This window comes from Falco punctatus (genome assembly GCF_963210335.1).
Source record: "Falco punctatus genome assembly, chromosome: 7".
Classification (NCBI taxonomy): domain Eukaryota; kingdom Metazoa; phylum Chordata; class Aves; order Falconiformes; family Falconidae; genus Falco; species Falco punctatus.
This window is the reverse complement of record NC_137587.1, coordinates 27,376,435-27,391,418: the sequence shown is the minus strand read 5'-3', so window position 1 is coordinate 27,391,418 and position 14,984 is coordinate 27,376,435. Positions and strand designations below refer to the sequence as shown.

Here is a 14,984-nt window from a genome sequence, read left to right as displayed (position 1 = left end):
CCTGTCTCCCAGACAAAGGGACACAGCTCTTTCTTAATACGCCTAAAAAAAGGCAAACGCAAAGGGCTGTTGCTATTTTTAAACACATCTCTCATTTGTTGGAAAATGGCACTTAAAGCATTAAACAATCTCCCCACCCCCGGGGACAGGGTCAGACACACATGCCAGCACCCGAGGGGAAGCCAAGGTTTATGGGACCGTCTCTTCCTCAGGTGAGCACCAAGAATCCCCTGCTGTGCTTTGCCCACCATCAGTCCACTTCACACCTCGCATGAAAAGACAAGCAAAATGCCAGGGCAATCAAGAAGACAGTAAGTTATTTACTGTCTAATCTGTACACACACATTTCTTATTTATTAACTCGCTTAATTATTACCAACTTCTTCCGCAGACAATGAATTTCCTAATGTCAATAAACTGCAATCAATGAGGTAAGGCTCTTTCTGCCTCTCTCTCTTAGCCAGATGATGCCATTGCCAACTACTGCTACTGCAGCAGCACCCGGGGAGGGGGGCATCACACACCTATACAAGACCACATCTAGGCACTGCCAAGCTCGGGGAGATAGATCAGGCATTTAAAATGATGACACACACTCTCTGGTAGAAGTGAGCAGGCACATTGTCATTCACACATCTCCGCACACACCAGCCATGAACCCATCTTCCCAGGACTGGGAGAGGTGTTGTGCGTCAGACCTGGACCCCCTCCCCCCCCCATGTTTTCACCATATACACCTGGAAAGCTGGCCTTTACAGCAGTAGTAGCCCAGAAGCCAGGACACGAAGAAATACCACAGTAGGGAAAGACCTTATATCAAGGACAGATCTTGTAATCTCAAGACTCTAGGCAAAGAACCACACGTGAAACATACCTTCTCCGAGAGCTGCAACAAAGCTCATCCTGGATGAATAAAAAAGTTAGGCCGCACAGCAGTTTAAGGATGGAGGCGTGCACACCTCAAGTACCTTCTGCCACTCAGACCCAAGAGCATTCAGACAACCCACAGACTACTGTGGAAGGAGGGGATGGTCATCTTCCCTCCGCCCTCCCACACATACCTAAGAGCTTTGCATTTCTCTGTAGTGTTCACCAGAGGAAAGCTCTTTAGCTTTTCACTATTGCAAAGAAAAGGTATCGGCATGGTTGTGTACAAAGGATGATGTCTGTGGCAGATCAGGAGCAGGCATAGTGGCAAGCCCTGCAGCTCCTGGACCTCGGGCCCTCTCAAGCCAGCCAGATGCCTGGAATTCCCTCCCTGCTGCCCTTATTGAGCAGCTCCTTGCAGTCACATCTGTGTTTGTTGTTTTTTGGGTTTTTTTTCCCCTAAACTCTTTAATCTTAGTGAAAGAACTAAATATTTTTGCCAAAGGGTTTGTTCTTCTGGAAGATTTAGCACCATCTTTCAGTCTCAATTTCACAAAAGCAGCCTGCCTCCACCTTTGCTGTCCTCTGCCTCTCCACCCAAATGTCTCATCTCCACCTCAGCAGAACCATCTCCTGTCTTGCCTGTCTGCTGCTAAAGGCTTGGTTGAAACAAAGTCCAGTGCCCAGGGAATCTCTGGATCAAAAAAAAAAAAAAAAAAAAGAAATGGAAACCATCCAAACTGGAAAGAATGTTTGGCAGGCGATCATGTACCAAACAGCCGTCCCCACTTCTCCTGATCATTAGAAGCACTAAAAGGAACATTTATCTTCTATCTTGATATTTTAGTTATCAGCAACCTCCTCGTTTCCAAACAATTAAGCCTCCCTACCAATGAAGTCCTAATGAGAGCAATGAATTCTGTATTTTTACCTCCATTCAACAGCAATACTGCTGATACTGGCCGAAGCAGCAGAGTGCCCATCAGCTGCAGGTATGTGGCCTTTCACTTAGAACTACTGGAGATGCCAAAGCGGGCAGCGCAGTCTCCAATACACACAATCTGTGTATCAGACTGTCCTCACCCTTGGAAATTTCCCTTCCAAACTGTGCCCTGATGGACAACGGCACACATTGGGATACTACTATTAGTCATTGTAGTAAAACATTAGCCTGTACAAAATTGCTGCTCAAAACAACTACAATCTGTCACCTAGAAAGTAGTTTAGTTTGCAAGTAAAGCTGTTTTAGTGGTATTTGTTACTTGTTTGGGTTTTTGATCCAGCAAGTTCAAGGCTCCACCTTTTTCTCATTTCAGCCTGGAAGATGGTTTTCACTTCTCTCTTCAGGACAAGGATCAGCCAGAGGGAGCAGCGCAAAACAACGGGAAAAAAGCCTAACAATATTTTGCTGTAGTTCCAGAGTTACCTCCTCAGAGCCTTGGAGTTCTGCTGACCTGTGAACCATTCATTAATTGCTATATTCTCCTAAGCTAGTCTTACTCCCACAAATAGTTAGAGTCTAATCTTGGCCTAGTTCACCTGGGCAGCTGAATGACATGTGATACATTCCAAATATAAGGAGAACGGAAGATGACCAGAAACAGAGTGAAGTGCCACCAAGATATAGCACGAACTCACAAAAAAATTCATCTTTTTGAATATAGTTAACCTTGTATCAGGGCAATTGATAACTTACACTAGTTAACTCTTGTTAAAGGAAATTATGACACCCAGAGGAAAGAGCAATCACACTGAAATGGAAATAAATTAGAGCAATATCTATTCAACGATCTACTGGCTTTTATAGGTTGCAAAGTATAAGCTAGTGAAAGGACCTGAAGAAGAGTAATTGCTAGTTAAAACAGAGAATCAGGATCTAGATATTCCTCTTCAGATCACAAATTTGCCACAAGTCTTGATCCAAAATTTCTCATGGAAAGGCTTTTTCCTTGAATATTTTTGAGGTTCTCCTCAAATATCAGGTGAAGTGCCCATCACTTTATGCTTGGTTTATCCACCCATGAAACAAAGATAGGACAATACCTACTTACCTAACCAGGATGTTCTTGAAGATATCTATAGCATTGAGATAATCAATAAAAGTCATCAGTAAGAAGACAGCAATATTATAAATAATCAGAGAGATCAGAGCATACAAGGAAGCACAAGGAGGAAAAAAGTGCTTTTCCTCCAACATCAGAATAAGAGGCTGTGCAGTATGTTAGTAAAGAAAATCTCACCTGTGTCAGAAGATCAAGGACTTATTATGACTTCGGTTTATGGAATGTTTGGAGAATCTGGATGCATAGACCAGGAAACCAACAAAATAGACAACTCACGTGCTAATGTGATCTCACACAGATTGCGTTGATAAACACTTTGAAGAGTTTTGGGTTGAAATGCCAGTATACCTGGGTCGCTTTATCTTTAGCTTTTCTGTCTACATTATAGAGATATATCATGTCTGTAATATATAAAAGGATAGAAACTGGATCTTCTTCCAATGGCTGCAAAATCAGACCCTAGAGACATACTTCTGTGTAACAGGGATGAAAAGAAGAAAACCATTAGCATAATGAAGCTGGTGGAAAAAGAGTACTAGGGTCTTGATCTTGAGGATGACATCAAAAGAAAACCATACCACTTTTTAATGAAAGTTGAACCTATGGAAGAAATACAGTGAATAGGCATCATACTTCAGATATAAGGAGCATAACCTTTGAGGAATCCTGTTATAAATTTGATGAGCCTTTACACTAAAATTTGATTTTCATTAGCCTTTAAAATGGAACTTTTCATGAATAAGACCCATGACCTGTAACATAACGTGAACACATATCTGGCAACCACCTTAAAGAAAGAGTTATAAACAAGAACAGAAGGATAAGACAACACTTTGAGGTGTATTATACAGGATCTTGTACTGGTAGAAAAAAAGAGAAGGCAGTGATGAAGAAATGCAAAAAATCTGCATCAGTCTTTACCTCAGGCTAGCCAGTATTACAGCCAATGGGAGAGAATGGGATATGGAGTGGGGTGATATCAAAGTAATTTAGGAAGAATTTATTTATTGAGATAATAGAACATGAAGCCAAAGGATCCAATCAAAGAAAAAAAATCAAGTTCTCTCAAGGAAGAAGACAGTGGAGTGGAAAAAGAAAATACATTCCTTTAACTACATTTCATAGATGGTGAGATGAAAGACAAGGTGAGATGCCTAGGGTTGGGAAGACATGGCCTTGTGAACTCTTATCCTGACCTATGATGCTCCTGCAACACTATTCTTTCCTAATTTATTTTCTCTGATTTGTTCTTCCTTATAATGTAGTTCAATCTGTCTATCGAAAATTACAACACAAAAAATTGCTACTCAGCCAGCACATCCAATGGATATTCAAACAAGGACAGGATGGCAATTTTATCAGTCACTTCTCTACTTACCTTTTGCGGCAAAAAAAAAAAAAAATTATCTCAAATTCACACCATTCAGTAGTTCTGGCATTCCTATCTAGCTAGAGCCTGAACTTCCAGAAAGCCACATTCAGTAGGGCAGAAACACCTGGCAAACTTGTTACCAATAACATCAGTGAAAATTAAAACATGAATGGAGCACAAGATCTAGATCACATATGACTTTTTGTCTGAACATCTATTTTTATCACGAGTTAACATTTATGCACCACATGCTAATAGCAAGTTCAACCCTATAAATGGCACCAAGATCCAAGCTGTTTCTGCTTGGATCCAAGCTGTCTTTGCTGTGCACAGTTTACAAATTAAGTCACTGGTTCCCTGACTGTGACTGGCAAACCATCAGTGTGTACAGAACTTCTGGAATTCCCAGGAGGACCAGTTGGCCAAGCAGCAACAACGGCTTTTATTTTCCTAGCTGCTAAATCTTCTGTAGAAAGTTACAATACTTCATGTTCTTTTACTTTGCCAAATAAATGACTATGGCTATTGGTACGTGGTGTTATTGAATCATGAATTGCAAGGAGGAAATTCATGTGATTGGACATGTGAGTGGACACATCTATAAGTCTCTACTGTTAAGACATGCTTCAGTTCCCCTAGGGAGAACTGTGACAGCTACTGGACTAACATCTATGACTGAGAAGACAAGACATGCCATGAAATTAACAGGAAGAAAGACACATTTCAATACTTGTAAGAGTATAGGCCCTTAAGATAGTCTTCAGAAGCACCACTGTGTTGCATACATCTGATCACACCACTCCTATCTGCCAATGTATGGCCAAATGTGTGCAGTGGAACCGTTGTGGTCTTCTCTATTGCATCCCCTTATCACTGGGCCTGCCAAAGAAAGGATGGGTAGTATATGTGTCCTTGCTCCTGGCTGTGGCTGCATTTACATTCTCTTAATGTCAGCAGATGTGTATTAATACTTACCCAGCTCATGATGTGAACTGGATGGGGAAGTGAGTATCATACATAACTTACTGAGCATTAACAGGATATCTGGAGATCCATAGATGAGCAACAGAGAAGTGCTGGCTATTATCATATGGCTATAAATGCCTGCTGCAGAGCCAGGTGATGAAACATATACTTCTGCAAATCCCTCACCAATCATCGTTTTGGTGCTGCTTTTGCAGTAATTGCAATTATTGTAGACTATATGAATAGACATACAAAGTCTGAATTATATTCCATGTAATGATTTTCTGAGTAGTTCAAGGTTTGCATATAAAAGCTATCCTGAATTGTTGTTCAAGACTGACAATGAGTACTTAGCTAAATTTAGAAACGTGTTAATTTCTGTTACTTTAATATTGTATCAGTTGATTGCTCCTTACATTAGCAACACATGTCACAAGTTAAACTTTCAAATGGGAGCCTTATTATTATATATTGGCAATCAGAGATTAAACTCCCATTCTACTGGATGCTGTGCAAACACAGCATCAAAAAGTAATCACGTGGAACATTCTAGCCAGGAGCCAGCACCTGAAAACAGAGGTTGGGGCATTACAATAAAACTGATCCTTATTCAGGGGGAAAGAAAAGGAGAATAATGACAGATTGTGTCATTGTTACCTAACCACCCATGATGTGGTGGGTACTGTACAAAATAATCAGCAAGACACAGTACCTGCCCCGTGAAGGTACAGCCCAAATCACAGGGCACAGAACCAAGATGGAGCTCCATGAAAATGACTTGTGTCCTGGCATGGGTTTGTGTTTTGGAAGAGACGTGGAAAAATTAAAATTGCAGAAAGGTATTCCAGCTATGCAGATCATTTTGGTAAGATCACAGTAAGAGACAGACACAAGTTGATAGGAAGGAGATCTTGGGTAGAACAAAGGGGAGTGGAAAGTCACAGGTGGCAAGAGCAAGATGCACAGCCTCACGCTTACGGTGGGAGTCAACTGGAAGCTGGGGACTAAGCCTGAAAAATGGAAGAAACTGAAGCTTCTACACAAGAATTTGCCTGAATGCATTGCAATAAGGCAAGTATCAGGGGTGAGACAATCTTATCTTATTTGTGATCCTGGTGTTTCAAGGGGAAAAATGTCACAGAGTATAAAATACGCCATGGAGTATATGGATGACTGGAGCTACTCATCTTGCTTGACACTAGTTTTTCAAATGAGAAAGCAGAGGTGAACTAACCCGGCAGTGAGACTGCACAGGGGTGTCAATGAAGTTTGGAGTGTCTTTCAGAGAGGTCCGCAATGAAATTGAGAGAGGACAATACATCTGTCAGACAGTTTGTGGACTTGTGCCCTCTTCTTCTTTTTTCTATAAATTGAAGGTGAGTCCAAGCAATAAACTCTTTTGTTCTTTCATTTATCCACTTAAGAAGTACAATATTTAGCACAATGGAAGCATGATTGATCAATGGTCATAAATAGCATATGGTGTCTGGTAAAAGAACAAAATATATTTCTACCTTACCAGTACTTTTTGTCCAGTCCTTCTATAGACATAGTTGAGCAGAAGAGAGAGCTTTTCTTCTTATTCCTAGAGTATATAAGACGGCATGGAGTTGCCTCTCTGAAGGCTTTTCATAAGAAAGGGCTGGTCTAGCTGTCTACTTACTATGAAGACGACTGTACCTAGGTCTCTAACAGTACTATGCAATTATTGAGACAATCCGGAGAGGTACTGTGCGAAGAAATGCAGAATTTTCATTTACATGGCTGTCCACCTGACACTCTTAATACATTGCATGGTGGCATATGATACCGTCGTCTTCAATAAAAACTTCATTTTACAACTAGCTTATGCGGCCTCCTTGAGACAAGTGGCATCACAGGACATAGTTTGACATGAGAAAATCATGAGCAGCAGAAGAACATGCGAAGCGAGAGGAGCCTTGGTAAGGAATATCCTTCAGCACAAGCATCTAAACCTAGATAAGCACTTTCAGGCTAAGATCCTGTGTTGATGCAGTCCTGTTCATTGTTGGACTAGAAGGAAATGGAAGTAGAGAGAAAGGACAGGGCAGAAAAAGAGGCAGTGGTTAGCTGTTTCATCGCAGAGAATCCTTGTAGACCTGACATGAAAAGACACAGTATCTGGAATGCTGCAGAAAGGTAGATGAGCTTTGTTCAAGCTGGAGAATTCCCTCTATTGCACAAGCTATGCAAATGTAATTGTAGGCTAGAAAGTGCAGTGACTCATAGGTGAAGTGGATGTGAGAATATCTGGGTTAAAGAGAGTTTGTACTGAGAAGGCCATGTGTAGGACCTCAGAAGTTCCCAGAGAAGGGGAAGTGAAAGGAGTTAATGAAAACTCATTACAAAGAGTCATCCTGTCACAGACTGCTTCCTTGAAGGGGCAAGCAAAGAGCTCCTGAAGCTGTTCAAACCTGCTGGTGTTTCAAAACACTCACATATCCAGATCAGTCAAAGATTTGGGGGTGGGGATGAGGAGCCGAGAAAAGAAAACAGATGAAGCCCAAACCTCAGAAAACCTGCTTTTTTGGCAGTAGATGGTACAGGTCACTGAACCAGAAATCAGAGATACTAATGTATATTATGAAGGCACATGCTGGACCTGAACCAGCACCCCCAGGTGATGGACTCCAGCTGTCGTAATGACGTGCAGAGGAAAGAAGAGAGTGGCATTGCCCTATGGTGTTTCACCTCCTGCAGCTTTCACTAATCAGATGACCCTGATGACATGTGCAGCAAGAATCACAGCAATAAACCACAGGATTTCCACCTTTTCTCAGCTGGATAGGCAAATGACAGATGAGGGGTGAACAGATGGCAATCAATAGAGATGATTCAAGGCCAAGCTAACTTAAGATTTCCATATTTCTGTAGGGGAGGTGGACTGATGGTGCAATAGACAGGAGAATTAAGAGACGAGGGCTCTGTAAACCCCGGCCCATTCCTGACAGATCTGCACTTCATGACAAGTGGAAATACTCGCCTGCATGACCAGATGCAAAGGGAAAATGCTGCCTCCAAACCACCTCACTTTTGACTTTCTGCACCACCTGCCACGGCTTTGACTTCGAGTGCCACCTCACACTTCTGAGGCATTTGGCCACCACCCTGCAGTTGTACATCGGGTCCCCTTTGAGGTCAGGCTGCTTCATTGCTCCACTGAGTGCCCTGAGGTTCCTCAGAAGAAAAGGCACTGCACAAGGTGTGGCACATCACTCACATCATGCCCTGTGCCAGTTACCACACGGTATTAGTTATCACTCTTTTGGTTACACAGAAGTTGAGCAGGGTTCTCTGAGGGGAAAAGGCTTTCCACTGGTTAGAGCAGTCAGTCCCCATGGCTGCTTTAGAAACCTTCCCCTCAGACAGCAAAGACCATCCAACCTTTCCCGATTAAGAAACCCGCTTGAAATTAGCAATAAATCAAACCCACTCTTCTCAGTCAAGACATCTGTTGATAACCACGTCGAGTGCAGCAGCGTTAAAGAAAACCAGGACATGCACCACAGATGGCTGCAGCCAAGGTGGAGACCAAGACTCAGTAGCTGCTAAACCCTGGATTCTCCTGAGCTAACAGGCTTAGCAGTTTGCAAGCCCCCAAGAATTAACTGAGCAGCTTGGCATCTTGGCTTGCACATTGCAGAGCAGCAAAGTTTGGAACATGTAATTCTCTTTAGTTTCTCTATAGATCAGCTATCAGAAATTACTACGTATAAAGATTTCCCTCTACAGGTGGTTAGAGCTTGTAACAGCCTCTCACTTTCCCGCATCACTTTAATTAGTATTTTGTCTCATAATTTACTTTCTTATTGTTTTGCGTATTCCACCCCCCACCCCACCCCGGGCTTTCAATCAATTCCCAGTGGTAGCAAATTCTTTATGCAAGAAATGTCAACTCCCTTCCATCCTCCTTAAGCTTTAACGCTGCTGACTTTGACTGTTTGCAATTAAAATTTAATTTGCAAGCTCATTACCCGAGTGAGTCGATGCCTTCCTTCTCCCCCCACCCCAAAATGTGACAAAGTGAAAGTTGCAGCCTCTGCAAAAAGTGTGTGTGGGGTCTTAAGTACATAGCTCCCTGGCTGCAGTTTGAGCTTGCAAACTAGCATGCTTTCCTGCAGGAACATCAAATACACAGGACACACGACACGACAGCCTAGAGAACTCTTTGCAAGGAGGGGAATGCAATGTTGTCCAGTCTTTTCAAAGGCAAGCAGCAGAACGAAACAGAAAAGTCTGCTTCTTCGAAAAGCATCTAACAACTGAAATCAGAAAACTTTGCAAAAAGCAAAAGCAAAACACCTGCACACACACACACACGCGTGCACACACACAGAGAAACCTACCTTGCAAAATCTTCTTCACTTATTTTTGTATGCAAAGAAAAAAAAAAACACCAAACCAAAACAATTCCCAAACGAAACAAAAATAAATGATTCCCTCCCCTCCAAAACGCTTTTCTCTCTTCCCCACGCCTTAGCTGGATTTCTAGGGAATTTGGGGACGGCTGGGAAGAGCCGAGGGTGGAGGGGCTATATAAATAAACTAGAGCGTTTTTAGCTGTGTATCGCGAAAGGCTGTGGGTTTCGCGTAATGTGTGCCTGCACTCTTCCAGGAGAAAGGCAGGGAAAAAAAGGGGGGGGAAAAAAGGGGGGGGGGAAGGGAAAAAAAAAGGGAAGGGAAAAAATGGAAAGAGAGGAAAAAAAAAAAAAAAGCCAGTTCGTGTTCAGAGCCTGACTTGGAGATAGGGAGAAGCAGCCCCCCCCCGCTCCCCCGCTCGCCCCCCCGCCCTGCCGCCCACGCACCACCCCCGCACGGCCGAGCCGGCACCTCCGGAGTGACTGCGCGGGGCGGACCCGCGCCCCCGCCGCTATTTATAGCCCGGCCGCGCGGGCACATGCGTGTCCCTGCCTGCCTCCGTGTGCGTGCACTGCCACGGGAGCGCTGCCGCGGGCAGGTAGCGAGGGTGGGTTTTGTTTTCACTGCACTGCCTCTCGTCACGTTGTTTTGGGTGTTGTGGTTTGGGGTTTTTTTTTGGTGTGTTTTTTTTTGTGGTTTGTGTGTTTTTTGGGTTTTTTTTTTTTTTTTTTTTTTTTTTTTTCGGGGGGGGGTGTGCTTTTGCAAACAGCCCCCGGGTGTGGGGCGGCGGGGGTGCGTGTGCGGGAGCCGTGGCGGTGGAGCGGGCTCCCAGCCCTTGGCTCCCGGTAGCACAGCCAGTTCCTCCAGTGTGTGCTATTGACCTGCATTGACGTCATTGCGTCATTAGGTCTCCCTTAGAAACACTGACTTTCAAAAATAGTATCAAATTAATTCAACTGGCAGAGAGAAGCCACTAGCTGGAATGAGCCATAAAACTCCAGAATCTTCAGCCTGGCTTTGCTGTGCTGCCCCATCCCCTCCCCGCCCCCCCCCCCCCCCCCCCCCCCAAGCCAAGCAGGCAGAAATCAGATTGTATGGAAAATACCACCGATGGAACAAAAAAAGAGAGAAAGAAAGAGGGGGGTGTGGAGGGAGAGAAAGACCAAATTAGATTGCAAACCCTAGACCAGCCTCTCTCCCTCTCTTTCCTTTCTCTCTCCCTCTCCCCTCCTTTCCCTTTTCTGATCTAAAAATATCCCCCTTGCTTGAGCTGACTGCGGTATCTTTTGTGTTGCATCTTTCTGTTTTTAGCTTCTGCATGAGCCATTGAAGGGTGGCCCGCAAGAGATCTGAAGCACAAGATATTGATCTATCGATACCCTCTGGGGCCAAGAATTAATTTTAAATGAAAAGAGATGCACCTTGATTTTGGTGGTGGGGGGGTGGGCAGATGACAGGGGTTATTTTAGGATACCATTCACATTCTATGAAGCCACAGCTTCCACTTTCTCCCTCTAGATTCATTTTAAAAATATCCTTCCTTCCTCACCCCACCTCTCTCACGTGGACCTGTGGGCAAGCACATGTCACCCCCATTCATACAAACACAATGCAACGGAGCAGCGGTAATTTGCAGAGATGGTACATTCACAAACAGCAACCCAGTCCCTTTAATGCAGGTTGATTTCACAGAAAGGACACTGCACCCCAGAGGAATTTGATTAGACTGGTGATTTAAATTTGCAAGCTGCTTATTGGGTTCTTTATTGTCTTCACCCTAACTTAGAAAAACTGATTTAATCTCTTTTTTTATTTCTTTAAAAAGAAACAGGAGAAAAAATCCATTTACACTGTAGATGGAAGACCTAAATCTTAGAACCAGTGGTAAAGGACAGTAAAAAACATCAATGGTGATCAGCTTCCCAGTGCCTGGCACCAGAGCCTTTAGCAGACACACACCCAGGGTAAGATACAGCTGTATCTCTCCATGACCTATGCTATGCAGAGCTACGCATATGTACCATACAGCAGATCTAATCCTGCAACATTCACAATTCAAGGGAGTGGTTTTTGGTTGGGTTTTTTTGTTTTTTTCTTTTTCCCCATCGGTGAAACTATTCAGGAACAGAGGCACTGTGCTAGACAGTAATAATTTGCAAGATCAGGCCATAAATAGGGTTCTCGCCCTGCAAACATTTATTCACGTGCCAAGTGTTAAGACTGTGACTAATCTAATTTGAAATCAAGGGGATTACTCATAGTAGTAACATTAAACTCATGCATGTTTGCAGGATCAGGGCCTAAATGATTAATCACCACTGCAGCTAGGCACTATTGGGTAGACCATTTATTACTTACAATACTTCAGTGCTGTATGTGCTCAGATCCATCCCAGAGAGTGTGCGTTGCTCTGCTGTAGTGAAGAATGAGCATCGTATTCTGTTTAATGAGGAAGTATGCAACACACCTTGATAGTGGTATGCTTGATCTTATTTTTGTGATGCTGATGAGATTCCCAGTGGCCCTGGCTAATGCTGCTTTGGGCAAATCTGGAGTCATTTGAACAAAAAGTTGTCGATGTGCAGCCTGCCTAAGATGGGCATCTCACATGTCATTTTTTTTCCTGTAATGGCTACACACGTAGTATGGCTGCAACTGTATCTGCAGACTGCCAATTACTCCAAGTTTAGCATCCCTGTGTGCAGAGGCTGCACCCCTAGTTCTGAGGGGAAAATCACGGGGAAAATGAAAGCATGGCTGTTATATAAATCATTCATTCATGCATCCATCCATCTTTGTATTACTGTTGATATTATTTTGCAAAAGATGGTTTGGTCCTGTTCAGAGCAATCTACTCTTTGGTACTCATTTCTGCTGGCACTGAGCACCCAGTGGTAACACTACTGCAAAAGTGACTGACCTTTGAGCCTGAGTCCCCACATCAGCTCATGACAAACTACTGAGTCAAAGAAAGTGAAGCACACGTGGGCAGTAAGGCACGTGCTGAGACAAGAAGGTTTCCAGGCAGCTTGCTGGTAAAATAACTTCAGTGATTCCAGGTGACATGGGACATTGGCTAAACATGAGCTGCACCTGTGCACTGCGCAGGTGAATTCTTCTTTTGACAGCTTTTGGGACCAGAGTGATGTACACTTTCTTGTGTTTTACAAGGGCACCTCTTGTCCAAACTCCACTATCTCTGGTTTAAAAACAACATTTGCGAGTTCTCTAAAATAAACAGTCCAATGTTGTTTTAGAAACATAAATCGTCAGGAAAAATCAGTAACGACTAACTGAGGGAAGATAGAAGATAGTTAAGAAAAACAGGATTAGGTTACCTGGAGCAAGGAATGCGAATGCAGTCAAAGAAAAAGGAGCAACTTGGTCATCTGCCTCAGTAAGTCACTGATATAAAAACCTTTTAGCACAACCTGTTCTGGAGTTTCTAATTGTTTTATGTTTTGGGGATGGTGGTGGTGAACAGAGGGAAGGCTCTGGGGCATATGCACTGACTGAACAGGGGGCAAGGTGGGTTGGCTGGATGCGGAAAGCAGGGTCTGAAGGAAAGCACAGGAAGGAGAGGATAGGGCTCTGGAGAGGCAAAAGTGATAAGAGGGAGAGGGTTAAAAGGCGGCAGGAAGCAAAGACAAGGGAGTAGAGCTGGGACCCTAGCCCAGAAGTGTGATGAGAGGTCTGGTGGACAGTGAAGGCCAGGTAGGTAGTGAAGAAAGCAAGGCAGAAACTCTCTCCCTTCCTGCCACGTAAGCAGAATGTGTCAGGGGGGAATCTACAGTCGTCTTCCTGCCCTTCCGCTGGGCACTGAGCCCTGAGCCCGTCTCTGGCCAGAGCCACTCAGAGGTGTTCAGACAGTGTTTTCCTTCATGCAGCATTTTTGTTTGACCAAGAATGAATCCCTCAGTGTCCAGCTTTGTCAAGCCCCTTCCCAATGCATCTGGAGCAGACCTTGGCTTCTGTTCCCTGTCCTGCCACCCTGCCCCTGGTACAGCCACCCCTTGCAGCACTGCCATACTCCTGCTTGCCCACAGGTCTCTCAAATTACCTCCAAGTGTGGGGTGGGAAGGAGAAGGGTAAAGCTGGGATGGATGCGTGCGAGGAAAAGAGGGAGGAGAGCTGCAAAGGGTGTATGCATGGAGAGGAAGAGGAGGTGTCAGAAGACATGGAGGTAGAAAGTGTGGGTGTAATGGAGGGGATTTCAGAGGAGCTGGAGCACCATAGGGGAGTGAAAAGAGCCAGAAGGAATATGGTAGATGAAAGCAGTGAAGAGGAGTGGCAGAAGCTGAGCAGTTTGGCTTCACAAACTTCACAACCAACATCTGTACCTCACAGGGCTTTGGAGTGCTTTGTTTCAGGTCTCCTGCTCATCATACACGCTCCCTTCATGCTTGTTCTCGCCAGCTTTCAAAGGGTGCTCAGTGACTCCAGGTTACTGCCCAGTCCTTCCCCAGTTCCTCTCCAGGGCTCCAAGCTGGTATCTGCAAACACAGGATGGTGAAGGAAAGGGAAGCAGTGTGCGACACAGTGAACCAAACACAGGGTGGGGATCTGGGCTTTGGACATATAGACAATGTTGCATCTTGGTGGGTAGAGGGTGGTGATGTGTGAACTGAAGAAGACTGGATGTTCCAAAACCCTGCTTAGAGGGAATTAAATTTCATTTATTTCCTTTCAGGAAGCAGAGAAGCAGAGAGTGGCTGAAAACAAGCATGGAAACCCTGGAGATGTGGAATTGTGTCACACGTGCTGTTTGTAATGTGGCTTCAGCTCGGCCCTCTGGGTTCTGTGCCGCAGCAGGGCCCTCACCTACCATGGCAGATGCACTGGAGACAAGCACAGAGGACTCCTTGCCAAAGTCTGACATCTCCCTTTCTGTGGCAAAATGCTGGGGTAGGTCACACAGGGCAAACAAGCATAAGCTAGGCTGGCCTGCCTTCAAGTGATGAACTTACACACATCACACTGAAAGTTATCTTGACTTTACCCTTTCTACACAGATTCCTTCTGGGAGATAGCCTTGCTTACCTCTTCCAACAACCAGGAGGTCACACTGATGTACACCACCAGGCTATGGACAATTCCTACAGCAAGAGATTACTATGGGCACATGGGCCAAACCTCTGTCAGCAAACCAAGTAACCTGCACTCCATCTCTCAACACAGACCTTGCACTGTATCATGATATCAGCTTCTCCAAGCTGCTCCAACAGGTAATCAATACAGCTACAGTCAACACAGCTAATACACTCAGAATAGATGCAGATAAATGCTGGATTTCCAATTTGTTGTCTGTGATTCTAATAATAGCACACCGAAAGAGA

At 44.2% G+C, this 14,984-nt stretch overlaps 1 long non-coding RNA gene across 1 annotated transcript in view; it reads right to left on the bottom strand.

The window, feature by feature from the left end:
• Positions 1 to 10,696, bottom strand: part of LOC308066682 — a 68,851-nt gene extending 58,155 nt beyond the window's left edge. The window contains exon 1 of the long non-coding RNA XR_013929258.1: positions 9,636 to 10,696. This is a non-coding gene — a long non-coding RNA (uncharacterized lncRNA). The remainder of the gene's footprint in view (positions 1 to 9,635) is intronic.
• Positions 10,697 to 14,984: the final 4,288 nt, after the last annotated feature.